Source organism: Spermophilus citellus, assembly GCF_964194105.1.
Source record: "Spermophilus citellus genome assembly, chromosome: 1".
Taxonomy (NCBI): Eukaryota; Metazoa; Chordata; class Mammalia; order Rodentia; family Sciuridae; genus Spermophilus; species Spermophilus citellus.
In genome coordinates, this window is record NC_138182.1 from 156,997,436 (window position 1) to 157,012,116 (window position 14,681).

The window sequence follows — 14,681 nt, forward strand, 5'->3', positions numbered from 1 at the left end:
TCAATTTCATCATTGTCAGAGCTTCAATGGTATTTTGATGATCTTAACTCCTATGTTAAAAAGAGGCCTCAATTTTTATTTGGATTTGAGTTTTAAAAAAAAAATTATAGGAATCAAAAAGAGCCTAGAGGAGGGTAATACTAGCAGACTCCTGATAAAGAAACAGCACATCTAAGTTATATAAAACACCATTGCAGTAGAATACTTGAAAAGGGAACATTGAATACATAAATTAAAGGTCAAAGGTAGGTGTTATGTATTTTTTAACTGTTTCTTAGATTATATGCATACTTTTCTGAAAAAATTAAGAGAAATGGACCTGAATTGCTCCAAAGTCATAAAATTGGATGACTGTGTACAAAAAGGGAATGAAAGTTAAATATTTTTGTAATTTATTAAGCACAATGCAAATACAAGATATTCTCATTAGTTCTTACCAGAAAAGTCATGTAATTGTTTTACAAGACAATCATGAATGAGTGTGTAAATGCAGATACAATGCAAAGGAAGATTTTGGGGGGATCAACTATTTTTTGTAGAGAAAGTTATGTTTGTTATTTACTTCCTTATAGGCTAGTTTATTTGAAATTCAATCTAGTAGTCTGTAGATTTCCCTGTGGAGGATTAATTTTTCAAATTATGCTAACCTTAATGAGAGACTTTACAAAGCACTCCTCTATCAAGATCTTCTCCTTAATCACTGCAAAATGCCTCCAAAGGTGAAGGCAGGAGAGGAAAATGGAACTGGGGAGGAAGAGAGATCAAATTATTTTATGTGCATCTTTTAATAGTTCATAATTAATACCACTTCCGTGTATAGTTAAATGACAGTAAGAATTTTAAAATACTTTCACTTAACAAAGAAGGATGGCCTCTCAGTGTCACCAGTTGCTGTGTGCGCAGAGGACCAAGCTAGCTCTCAATAAATGCCTCTTTGCTGCTTTCATAGATTTTTTAAAAAGGAGAAGAAGAAGGATAAGACTAGAAATCTATCAAAAGAATTTATCTTCACATGTAAAAAAAATGTAAAGTCATTAAACATCACGTCATTATTATCACAAAATAGTACTTATTATGTTCATTAATCTACTTTAGACCCTGTTTGTAGAATTAGCAAGATAATTGCTTTTATACAAAAAAATGCACAAACAAACAAAAAAACCTAGATGGCCACACTTAACAAATAGCTGGAAGTATTTCTACATATTTTTAATCAAGTACATAAACTATTGAACTACATGTTTCAAAAATGTTGGTCCTACCTTATGAGTAAAAATCAATTAAAATGAAAGAGCTATATATTGTTTCCAAATCTGAGAAATGAACAAATCAAAGATCTTAGGTTTGAAACTGCCTCTTTTTACGCTTTTGCCCTACTTTGAAACTGTCAGCCTATACACTGAAAGTATTCTTGAAAAAAGAAAGGCATCACCCATTTTCTGAGGTTTATGGCAGTTAGCCCAGTCTCATCTAGCAACACTTAGTCAAGCATTTAAAACACCCTGCTCATGACTTTGTCATTGGTTTACCTGTTGCTCTCAAGAAAAGTTTGAAATTTCTTAGCAAGAAGTGAAAATACCCAAACCAAAGTGTTTCTTGTCAAGTTGTTCAACCTTATCTCTTCCCACTCACACTACTGTCACTTTGCTCTAGCTTCTAGTCACACAGGACCACTTACAATTCCACAATTTTTTTTCCTCATATCTCCTTGTCTCTATGCATCCCTTCCCTCTCTGTCATACTTTCCCTGTATCCTTCAGGTGTCAACTCATGTAGCACCTTCATGGAAGGACTTCCAACACCGCCACAGAATTGGAACAGAAATCCCTTCTCTGTGTTCAGTAGTACCTTGTTCTATACATGTCATAGTGCCCATTAATCTGTATGGAAATTATGATTGTTGAGGAGTGGCCTTTATCATCTCCATCTTGTCATCCCAGTGCTTGCCATAGTACATTAGTACATGATTGTTATATTCATGAAGAGGGATGGAAAATCTGAAACCCTGATACTCAATCACAGTGACAATTCTATACAAAACTAGGGGCAAACTGTTTCATAGTAACTTTGTATTGTGGTCGTAGACATGTAAAAAAAATTCATTTTATGAACAATGAAAATTTTTTAACTTTTTGTTTACTGATTGATGTTTATGAAACCTTTGAGGTAAAAAAATATAATCCTTTTTCTCTCCATTTGCTACAGAATTTGAATCTAGACTAATTGGAGTTTCTTCCATAAGATTTACTAAAAAGCCAAGACAAGATCTATTTGTGGAAGCATCACAAGGATTCCAAAGAGATTTTTAAAGAAAAATAGATATGAAAGATAGTATTGCATATTTCAGACTATCGCCATAATATTTTTAAAACTTTATTGAAGAAAATATGTTTGTATTATTCATGTGTAAAATTCTCAAAACATGAGGCTACTTCTTTGCATCTATAACAAAATTTGAAGTGCAAGTGCATAACAGTTTTATTGAGTTCTATGTATCCAAACTATGTAAATTGTTGCATTTAAACATTACCCAAAGTGGTCAGTACTACTACCTTGGTGGACCTAAACATCACATGTTTTAATGTATCACAATTATAGTGCCATCAAACTTATATTCCTTACAAACAATAAAAAAAACTTATATTTTTAAATTTTATGATTTTAGTATAAAGCACTAACTTATAATTCTTTCATGATGAGAAATACATTTGCTTAAGATATTTTGCCTTTTTTCTTTGTTTATTCTTTCTTGAAAAAATAATAGTCTAGCTACAGCTTCTAGCATAAAGTACATTTTTCCCACGGAATAATTTTAGAGTAAATGGCTGTCATATGCCAGTATTCATGACTTCTTTAATATTACCTAAAAGTCAGAACATGCTGCATAACTGCAATGCAACCTTCATAATGAAAGAGCCAATACTAATACATTCTATAAAATGCCTTCTACAACTGAAATCTATTTTTTTCATGTTTTGCAACTTGCCTCACATTGTCATTTATAACAAAATAATTCCATTCAGATCCATGAAATGAACTTAATATTGTATTTTGTAGACACCTTTAGATTCAAACATTCCTTAAACTTTCCTTGACTTTCATGGCCTTGAATCTTTTCAAGAATAATGATTGTAGACTGTGCCTAAGATGGATTTTTCTTTATGATTGAGACAAGGTTACATATTTTGGGCAAGAGTATCACAAAAGTGATTCTGTGATTTTTCTCTTTAAATCCAAAGATGAAGACCTATATTTTAATTTCTCCATCATTGCTGATAATAACATTAGCTACTAAAGGTCTTATCTGCTACATATATCTTATGTTATGTCATATTTTCCCTTTAATTATTTAGTGTTCTGTGAGGAAGTACTTGGAGACTATATAAATATTATTCATCCAACTTTCAATTTATTCATTTACTTGTACCTATACAGATCCATGGTTTATTTAATTGAGTATACTGTTGTTTGTTAATATTATTATAAAAATATTTCTTTCAGAAATATTGTGTTTTGACAATTTTAGATTAATAAAAGTTTAATATATTGAAGTACAGAGAAATGTTAACCCAAATGTTAACATTTTATCAACTTTGATAAAATGTTTCTCTTCTCTTTCTCTTCTTTATCTTCTCTCTTACTCTTCTTTATCTCTTTTCTTTCTCTCTTTCTAGTAAATATAATTATAAGTATATAAAAAAGTTTCTTTTTTCTGAACCATTTTTAAGTTGCAGGCATGTTGTTTTTCATTGCTGAATATTTGTATTGCTAAAAGCAAGTTATCTTACATACAGTGTAAAGTCCAAAATTTTAAAAATGGTTCATTATAAATATCTAATCTACAAATATGATTCAGAATTTGCCAATTATTTCAGCAATGTTATTTATAACCAAAATAAAATTCAGTCTTGGAAAATTTCAGAATCCGTTATTGGTCCTGTTTCTTTCACCTCCTTTAATCTGGGATATTTCTTTAGTCTTTCTGGGCTCTTTATGGCACATATGTTTTTTGATTGGTGTACTTCAGTACCTCTGTAGATTTTCCTTTAGTTTAGAATCACATGATATTTCCTCATGAGTGGAATCAGATTATGCCATTAGAGAAGGAATATCATGCATGCAATGCTGTGTTCTTTCAATGCAGCATGTTCTAGAGGCACCTGTGGACATATCCAAGAACTGTGAACAGCCTCTAGAAATATTTGACATCCAATAGGATGAATAAATATTATACATACATGAATATGGTCTTGGATATATGTGTTGTAAATTAAAGATTCTTATTTTTTCACATTTTGAAATGTGTAGGGCTACCCAAATAAAGCAGAATACCAGAACTGAAAGAGTCTGAGAAGTTCCCTGTCTGTAGATTAGAGTTCACACCTGAAAAGAAGTTCAAGTGCCGTGGAAAAAAGTCATTCATCTCTTTTGACATAAAATTTTATGAAAAATAAGTTTTAAAGGTACTTTTCCCCCCTCTAGTTTAAGCTTATCATGAATAACATTTTTGTTCCAAAAAATTCTGCTTTCTAATTTTCAAAATGTTGTCATCATAGTCTAACATCATAGGTCTCAATCATTTCTGAAGATGTTTCTGCTTTCTTCCATTTAAAAGTATTTTCTTCAGTAAGTTTCTGAACTTTTCTATTGCATTTGCTGGAGTGGGGATTGAAGAAATTACCTCTTTTTTTGCCAGTAATGGGATTCAGTGAGGCACACTTCTTAAAACCCAGAAGGACTCTAGGGCCAAAAAGTGCTGGATATTTGAAATATGTTCTGTTGCAGATCAGTGAAATTGGCCTTTGTAGACTTTCCTCTCAGGCTGATGGCAAGAAGAAATTCACTGGCCACACATCATTTAAAATTTCCCAGGGCTGGGGTTGGAGATCACTGTTAGAGTGCTTGCCTAGCATGCATGAAGCACTGTGTTTAATCCTTAGCACCATATAAAAATAAATAAAGGTAAAATAGTTCCCTTATTCCTTTTAGTTTAATTAAACTTTTCATATATATATATATATATATATATATATATATATATATATATATATATATATATATAAATTAGTTTGAAATGGTAAGAACTTAGGCTACCCATCAATTGCTGTGCTGTAGATATGATGTGTATTTAAAATTATGCAAGGATGATTAAATCAAAGCATGAGGGAGTCTTGGCTAACCCTGAAGTTAGCTAACCATGAACTTGCTTCTTAGTTCTTAAAAGCAGCAAAAGGACATAAGAAACACAGAATATCCTCTAGAGTCTCCTTTCCAATTTGTCATTTGGCAGAATGATATGTGAAAAACAGGTTGCTCCTACTAAGCTCTTCTTTGCTTTTTGGTTTTTATTTTGAATTCTTAATGTACTTGGTCATACTTAGGCAGGAGAACATGACTGTCAGCCAAATATTCTTCTCTAGTAGAGACTTATTATAAACAGTATAAATGCAACTTGGTTTCACAATTTTCTTCTCCCCTGAAGGAAAAAAAAATCTCCATTTTATTAACTTGGTTAAGTTTATGAGAGGAGAAAGTGCATAGACAGAAAAAGAGGAGAAGAGAAAAAAGAGTTATGACATCCCATAGCCTTGCCCATCAGTGACTTCATTTCAGTAAACACCATGGTGTTACCCAAAGCTCAGACTTTATTCCTGATGACAATTCATATCAAAGGACAAGTATTCTGGAGAAAAGTGGGGGAGGTGTATTGCTTTGCTAGCAAAGTAGAAACACAGGACTATTATCCCAGGATGTAATTCTGTCAAATTGTACAGAAGACTTTGAAAGAGGTGGTTCACTCTAAGATATCATCTCATTCCAGTCAGAATGGTAGCTATTATGAAAAATATTTTTTTAAAAAGTGTTGGCGAGGATGTGGGGGAAAAGATACACTCATACATTGCGGGTGGAATTGCAAATTGGTGCAGCCAATATGGAAAGCAGTTTGGAGGTTCCTTGGAAATCTGGGAATACAAACACCATTTGACCCAGCTATCCCTCTCTTCAATTGATACCCAAAAGACATCACACTACAAGGACACAGCCACATCAATGTTTACAGCAGCACAATTCACATTAGCTAAACTGTGGAGCCAACATAGATGCCATTCAGTGGATGAATGGATAAAAAAAAATGTGGCATATATACACAATGGAATTTTACACAGCAATAAAAGAGAATAAAATCATAGCATTTGCAGGTAAATGGCTGGCAGATGGAGAAGATAATGCTAAGGGAAGTTAGCCAAACCCAAATAAAAATATTTTCTCTGATATAAGGAGGCTGACTCATAATGGGGTAAGGAGGGGGAACATGGGACAAATAGATGAATTCTAGATAGGGAAGAGGAAAGGGAGAATAAAGGAGGAGCAGGGGATTAGCAAGGATGGTGGAATGTGATGGACATCATTATCCAAAGTACATGTATGAAGATACGAATTCAGTATCAACCTACTTTATAATACAAACATAGATATGAAAAATTGTGGTATATATGTGGAATAAGAATTGTAATACAAAAAAAAACAAGTACATGTATAAAGACATGAATTGGCATAAACATACTTTATACAAAGATATGTAAAATTGTGCTCTATATGTGTAATAAGAATTGTAATACATTCTGCTGTCATGTATTTTTTAAAAAATTAATTTAAAAAATAAAGAGGTGGTTTAAAGGCTACATTCCAGCTGTGCCTTTTGACTGGTCATAATTCACTTGTAGACTTGAGAAGATAGATGTTTCTTAGATCTTCTAGAACCACCCCTGTAGTCTGAATTATTTCATCCCTTCAGGAAACACACACCTAATTTCGCCTAAGGTGGGAAGAAAGGTAATCTTACTTCTCGCAAGTTTAGGAAGTGAAAGAAAAAGAAAGAGGAAAAAAGTTGAACCCAGTAAAGTTGAAGTTTATGGATGTTGACTTTGCTCAGTATGCTCTTCCATTTTACTCTCTGGCTTCTTGTTTCTGCCTCACCATTATTAATCATTTGACTTCAGATCTGACCAAATCATTTTTGCCCTCTAGTGGTGAAACGATGCACTAACATAGTAGAAATGTGTTAAGCTCATTGAGGTTCATGTTCAGAACTTGGGAGAAACATTTTCTTCATAGGATAATGTTGTGACCCGTGCCCACATAGTTATGCAGAATGTCCCAGCACAGTATACTGTTGAAGAAGCAGAAAGTATCCCATTCTGCATGGCATCATTCAGCAGATTCACATAGAGGCAGGAGAATCTTTTTAGGAAATATTTTTTCCTGTGCTCATATTGAAGTTTCAAAGCAGAAGTAGCTACCCTTAGCTTTTACATTTTTTTCCCCTTAGCACAAGTGTGCATGGTAGCACTACTTATAACAGTCATAATCTGGAAATAAGTTAGCTGTCCATCAACAGTAAAATGGATAAAGACCTTCTGATATATTCAGATACACTATAGCACTGAAAAGAATTTACAGCTATATTTGACAAGGAAATGAAACCAGACTAAAAGAATACAGACAGTATGACTCCATTCATAAAAGCTGCCAAGTCATAAAAATAAATCTATCAACTGATGTCAGAATGGTTGTTACTTCAGGATGAAGGAGATACTAATTAGAATGGAACATGAGGGAAGGTACTTTGGTAATGATAACCTTTACTTGATGCAAGTGATAGTTTTATAAATTTAACTCAAACTATGCACTGATTATTTTTGCTCAATTATGCTTTATTGGTCAATACATGAGAAAATTCATAAGAAGAAATAAATTGGTAGAAACATAATGTGACCTCATAAATCTATAAATTAAAACCAACAAGAGAGCATAAGAGAAACCATAAATCATTTTAGCTGGAACTGGCCATAATTTATGGGACTACCTGAGTTTTGCTAGCAGCTGATGCATGGCACAATGGGTGTGCTGAAAAGAAGGCTGAACTGACTCATGGGGTCCTGAATTCCAATCCCTCTGTACTGATGATGAACCATATATTTTTGGATTAAACATGTAGCTCTCAGGTTTTAGGCATTTAAAATAAACACCCTTGCTGAGAGCCATTAGCCAAGTAGGTATGACAATTTCCTTGCCAGCGTACCCCATGTTGCTTAGAGGAAGGACTCGTGGAAATGGACTTGCCTTGGACATTTGCAGTGACATTGCATGTATGCTTGAGTAAGGTGACCTTGCTCAAGGACCAGGGTGGATCCGGGTTTAGGGCGGATCAGGTTTTAGGGAGTATCCCGCTCCTTGGGTTTAGGGCGGTTCCAGGTTTAAGGTGTACCCAGCTGGGAATAGGGTGTATCCTGCTGATTAGAGCCTGGTGGAGTACGTGGATTTTGCCCAGAACGTGAATTTTCCCCAGAACGTGTTTGTAGAGGGCCGGTGTGAGTTCGGGAATAAAGAATTGCTGTTTGAATCTACAAAGCTGTGAGAGGCTCGTGATTTTGTGCCCAGCCAGACTGCAGCATTTGGTGGCCTGTACGTGGAATGTCTGAAACTTGGAGGTAAGAGAAATTGCTCGCCCCTGAGGGAAGGCGAGAGAATGGGTGACCATTTCAAAAAACAATGTGTTTTTGTTTTGATTTATTTTGTTTTTGTTTCAAGCTGCCTATCCCTAGAAATTTCTCAGGCAAACTGGGAAAAATGGTTGGCTCAAGGTTTGAAGTTTGTCAGCCCTGAGGAAGAGAAAATTGATACAACGATTTTTTATTCCGTTTTTGTTTCATTCAGTTTCGGTTTTGTTTTGTGTTATCTTATTGGGTTGTGTTATCTTTATAGTAGATTAGAAATTAGTAAAAAACAAACCGAAAAGGTGTTAAGTAAATTGTTAGAGGTTCAGACCATGGAGAAAGACATTTTAGATCAAGCAAAGGAGAAGGTCTCGAGCTAGTCAGACAGAGGAAGAAAATTTAAAGGAAAAGGGGTTATTAGGAAAAAGGCCACAACAGGAAGCTGTTACCAACTCCGTTTTATCACCAGAGGGCGTAATTCAACCAACAGCCCCACCAATGGAGACAGCTGAGTGGCCCTCAAACCTCGTAGTTGATAAATGGGATCCTGAGACAGGACCTCAAAGATTAGAATGCCCTGTACTTGAACAGGTAGGAGGGCAGTGAATTCACCATGCTTTAGATTTTAAAACAGTGAAGCAGTTAAAGGAGGCTGTAACAACCTATGGTCCCCAAGCTCCCTTCACGGTAAGCATGGTCGAGTCCATTACTAACTTGGACATGATGCCAGCAGATTGGGCTAGCATGTGTAAATCTGTGCTAAATGGAGGACAATATTTGTTATGGAAAGTTGCCAATGAGGAATTTTGCACGGAGACAGCTAGGCGAAATGCAGCAGCCAGTTACCCTCAAAGAAATCTAGATATGTTGTTAGGAAAAGGACCTTATGAGGGTCAACGGCAACAAATTGAATATGATCTTGCTATATATGCATAAATTGCTGCAGACGCAGTTAGGGCATGGAAGACTTTGCAAGGACATGGAGATTTACAAGGTCAGCTATCTAAGGTAATACAGAGAGCTAATGAACCTTACGCTGACTTTGTAGATAGGCTTATTCAAACAGCTGCCAGAATTTTGGGGGATACAGATCAAGCAATGCCATTAATCAAACAACTGGCTTATGACCAAGCAAATCGTTGCTGCAGAGAGGTTATTAGACCATGGAGACATGAAGATTTAAACAAATATATTAAATTATGTAGAGACATTAATGAACAAGGGCAAGTCTTGGCAGCTGCAGTACAACAGGCTTTAGATGCCAGGCCAAAAACATGCTATAATTGTGAACAAACAGGACATTTTAAAAGGAGTTACCCCATAGGAGGAGGGTTTAACAAAACTACATATCAAAGGAATAGAATACCGGGTATTTGCCCACGATGCCGTATATGGAGACATTGGGCTAATGAATGCCGTTCTCAAACCACCATAGAGGGTACTCCATTATCAAAAAATGGACAAGGACCAGGTATTTACCCATGATATCATGGAGAAAGGCATCAGGCTCCATTGCCAAAAAACGGACTGGGGGGCCCAATGCTCCGGGGCCCACAACCATAAATATACGGGGCACTGGAGGAACCCAGCAACACCATCAGGGTAGTGCCCAGGACACATTGTCCTTTAAATCCCTCATCAGACAAACCCAAGGGAAAGCAGGGTTGGATATCTGCGCCTCTGTCAGAGCAGTACTAACTCCAGAGATGGGAGTTCAAATCATTCCCACAGGAGTAAAAGGACCTCTTCCCCAAGGAACAGTAGGCTTATTATTGGGACGTAGTTCATCTACACTAAAAGGACTTATGATAAGTCCTGGGGTAATTGATCCCGATTATGTAGGTGAAATAAAAATTATAGCTAGTTCTCCAAGAGGTATATCAGTAATTTCACCTGGAGATAGAATAGCACAGTTGTTAATAATACCCAGCCTACATAATAAATTTTCTAGTCATAGTGTAGAAAGAGTTTCCAGGGGATTAGGCTCCACAGGTGTAGATTGGGCTATGCTGTCTTTAAATTTAGATTCTCGCCCAATGCAAAAACTAAATATTCAAGGACATGAGTTTAATGGGCTACTGGACACAGGTTCTGACCTTAGCATCATATCTAGTCAAGAATTGCCAAAACATTGGCCATTACAACAAGCCACTCAAACACTTCGAGACCTAGGTGTGGCGACTAATCCCCATAGAAGTGCAATGATATTAAATTAGAAGGATCCTGAAGGATGTGAAGGAACTATACAGCCATATGTATTGGATCATCTTCCTATAAATTTATGGGGACGAGATGTCCTAGATCAATTAGGTTTGATGTTAACAAATAACATCAATCCTAATGCGCCCACTACTAGGGCTAGACAAGGTTTTAGGAAAGAAAAAATATTAGGAGAACAAGAACAAGGTATAGCAGCACCAATACAAATAGATAAAGAAACAGAAAGACATGAGTTGGATTTTCAGAAAGGGCTACTGAGACAATCAAAATTACTTGGAAATCAGAAAGACCAGTGTGGGTTCCTCAGTGGCCCTTGACTAAAGAAAAGATACAAGTAGCCCATGATCTGGTCAAACAACAATTAGCGGAAGGACATATACAACCTTCTGTATCTCCCCATAATACTCCCATTTTTGTCATCAAAAAGAAATTTGGTAAATGGAGATTATTGCAAGATTTAAGAGCCATTAAAAATGAGATGGTTATTATGGGACCTGCTCAATCAGGGATTCCTCAATTGTCTGCTTTGCCAAAAACCTGGCATGTTTTAGCTATAGATATTAAAGATTGTTTTTTTTTCGATTCCAATTCATCCCGAGGATAGTCCACGTTTTGCATTTACTATCCATGCATTAAATCATGAAGGTCCTGATCAGAGATATGAATGGAAAGTACTCCCTCAAGGGATGGCTAACAGTCCAACTATGTGTCAAATCTATGTTAACAAAGCAATCCAGCCACTTAGAAATCAAAATCCTGAACTACAAATATTTCACTATATGGATGATGTATTATTAGCCCATAAAGATAAAAACATATTGCTGGAATGTTATGCCACACTTACAAACTTATTAAAAAATTATAATCCAGAGATAGGAATAGATAAAGTAAAATTAAATTTTCCAATTAATTATTTAGGAGTTCTATTATCCTCAACCATGGTCCGTCCACCAAAAATTCAAATACGAGTAGATCAACTCAAATCACTTAATGACTTTCAAAAGTTATTGGGAGACATAAATTGGATAAGGCCTTATCTAGGCATACCAACAGGAGAGTTGGGACCTTTATTTGATATCCTCAAAGGTCTATCAGATCCAAATTCACCCTGCATGTTAACTCCTAAAGCTAGAAAGGCATTAAAAATTATTGAAACATATATGGAAAATATGCATTTGGATAGAATTGATATAAGTTTGCCTTTATTATTTATTGTACTACCAACAAAAAATATTCCTACAGGAGTATTTTGGCAAGAAGGTCCATTGTTGTGGATACATTTATCTTATTCTCCTAACACTATTCTTACTAGGTATCCTGAGGCTGCAGGACAATTAATATTCAAAGGAATAAGAGCAGCAAAGGGAGTGTTTGGAATTTCTCCCAATAAAATTATTACTCCATATACTATGGATCAAATTGATGAGTTAGCTAATGAGTTAAATACTTGGGCAATAATCATGTGTAAATCTAATGTTTCATTTGATAATCATTTACCATCTAATCCTTTGTTGTCTTTTGGTCTAAGCATCCTGTAGTTTTTCCTAAAAAGAAGATTATTTGACTCAAATCCATAACAGCTGATATCCAGAGCTCCAGCTTGGCTATTCTTAAATCTGCAACAGTGATTAACCAGGATGCTTTTTTCAATATCTATTTTATTATTGCATTTTTCCCACATCATAAAGCTCTGTTTTATTTTTGAGCTCATACAAACCTAGGTTAATGTTTTTCTGATCACTTTTATTTTTTGACTGTGGAGTTTTTAAACATTGCAATGGAGATTTCACCTAGGTAAAACTACGAGGCCTTTACTATTGTCTTATGTGTTGTACGTTTGTGTGCACATTTGTGTTTTGTGTTGTATGTCTATATGTGTGTATGTCCATATTTCATATATGAGGAGCACTCATGAAAAAAATGGATACAAATTATTTTTTTTATTCACGTGATTTAAATGGTTTAATTTAAATTAGGTAAACAGCTATTAAGGATTGTTTTTAAGGGTGGTTAACAGATCTGTTTGTTTACTTTCATCTTTCCTTTTCATTATATTTAATAATTCTGTTCAGGATAATGTCTCTTTAGCATCATTGCCAGAATTCCCATCTCCATCCCAGTGCCAGTGAAGACTAAGATAAAACCAAGCTACAGCTTCTATGATAGCTATCACAATAAACTGTATAAACTGATGCATCAATGAATATAACTCAACAAGTAATGCTCAATCAAGGACTCGATTTACTTTGGGAGGAAATGGACATATTGATAGACGCCTCCGCTTTGAACTGCTTGCAGAACTTGCCTGGACTATATATCAGTTGTATGCATTGTGAACTATCATTTGGTGCAGCAATTTGTGGTAGTGCTGGCATATCTTTGCTGATGGTGTCACCAGTGATGCAATTTTTCTAAAGGAGCCATCAACTAGCTTGGTGTCGTGGCATTTCTGTATCCTCCTCCCTTCTGCTAGTGATGGTCTAAAATTTGGGGGCCAACAGAGGTGAGGCAAAGAACCTCACCGCCCCCCCCACTGGCACCAAGGCTAAATTTGGGGGCCAACAGAGGTGAGGCAAGAACCTCACCCCCCCACTCTGGTGCATAGGCCTATCCACAAGTATGGCTGTATGCTGGACCAGTAGTCAGTGACGGGTATGATCCAATTGCAGTGGTATCAACCTAAGACAGGAGGCTGACGCCTAGAGGTCAGTTTTTCCCATGACGGGTAAGAACCAAATGTTGAATTGGACAACCTACCAGGCATGGTCCTTAAGCCACATTGCTTGTTGTTTAATTAATCAGAAGGGGGGAGATGCTGAGAGCCATTAGCCAAGTAGGTATGACAATTTCCTTGCCAGCGTACCCCATGTTGCTTAGAGGAAGGACTCATGGAAATGGACTTGCCTTGGACATTTGCAGTGATATTGCATGTATGCTTGAGTAAGTTGACCTTGCTCAAGGATCAGGGCGGATCCGGGTTTAGGGCAGATCAGGTTTTAGGGAGTATCCCGCTCCTTGGGTTTAGGGCGGTTCCAGGTTTAAGGTGTACCCTGCGGGGGAATAGGGCGTATCCTGCTGATTAGAGCCTGGTGGAGTACATGGATTTTGCCCAGAACATGAATTTTCCCCAGAACGTGTTTGTAGAGGGCCGGTGTGAGTTCGGGAATAAAGAATTGCTGTTTGAATCTACAAAGCTGTGAGTGGCTCATGATTTTGTGCCCAGCCAGACTGTGGCACACCCTCAACAATAAAATATGAAATTCTGGTAACATTATTTTTACTTTTTCTCAGCCCTAAAATTTTCTGAAGTTCCAACACCAAACGTGTGTTAGACATCCAATTATTTGAATTCCAAATATTCCTCAAGAGTTGATGGTGAATAAAAAGAACTAATAGAGTAAATCTAAAACAATTATTACTCTGACAACAATACAATTACCACAAAACAGGAGCATTTTGAGAATGAAAGGTGTTTCTAAAACAAACAAACATAAGAAAGTCTTTATATATTAAGACTAACCAATTGTTTGTCTTATTTTGGTGGACCTAAATTATAGTTATTTTCAAAAAAACAAATTTTTAAATATTTTTATGCATTAATGCAATGAAAAACAATTTTTATATAGCTTATCTTTATTTCCAAAATAACATAAAGTATTTATTCTTGGTCCATACAAAAGAACTTAAATCATGTTTTAAAAATCATATTCTTTTTTAGCACTGTGCCACTAATATTTTTCAAAAGAATATATTTCTTATTGCAGCATGGCATATTATTTTTATTTTACATGAGATCATGTTCAGTATTATATCCTAGGATTAAAACAATTGACTCTTTTAATAGAAACATTTTTTACTTTATTTTTTTTACTTTTTTATGTGGTGTTGAGGATCAAACCCAGTGCCTCACATATGCTACATAAGCACTCTACAACTGAGCCACAACCCCAGCACTAACTGATT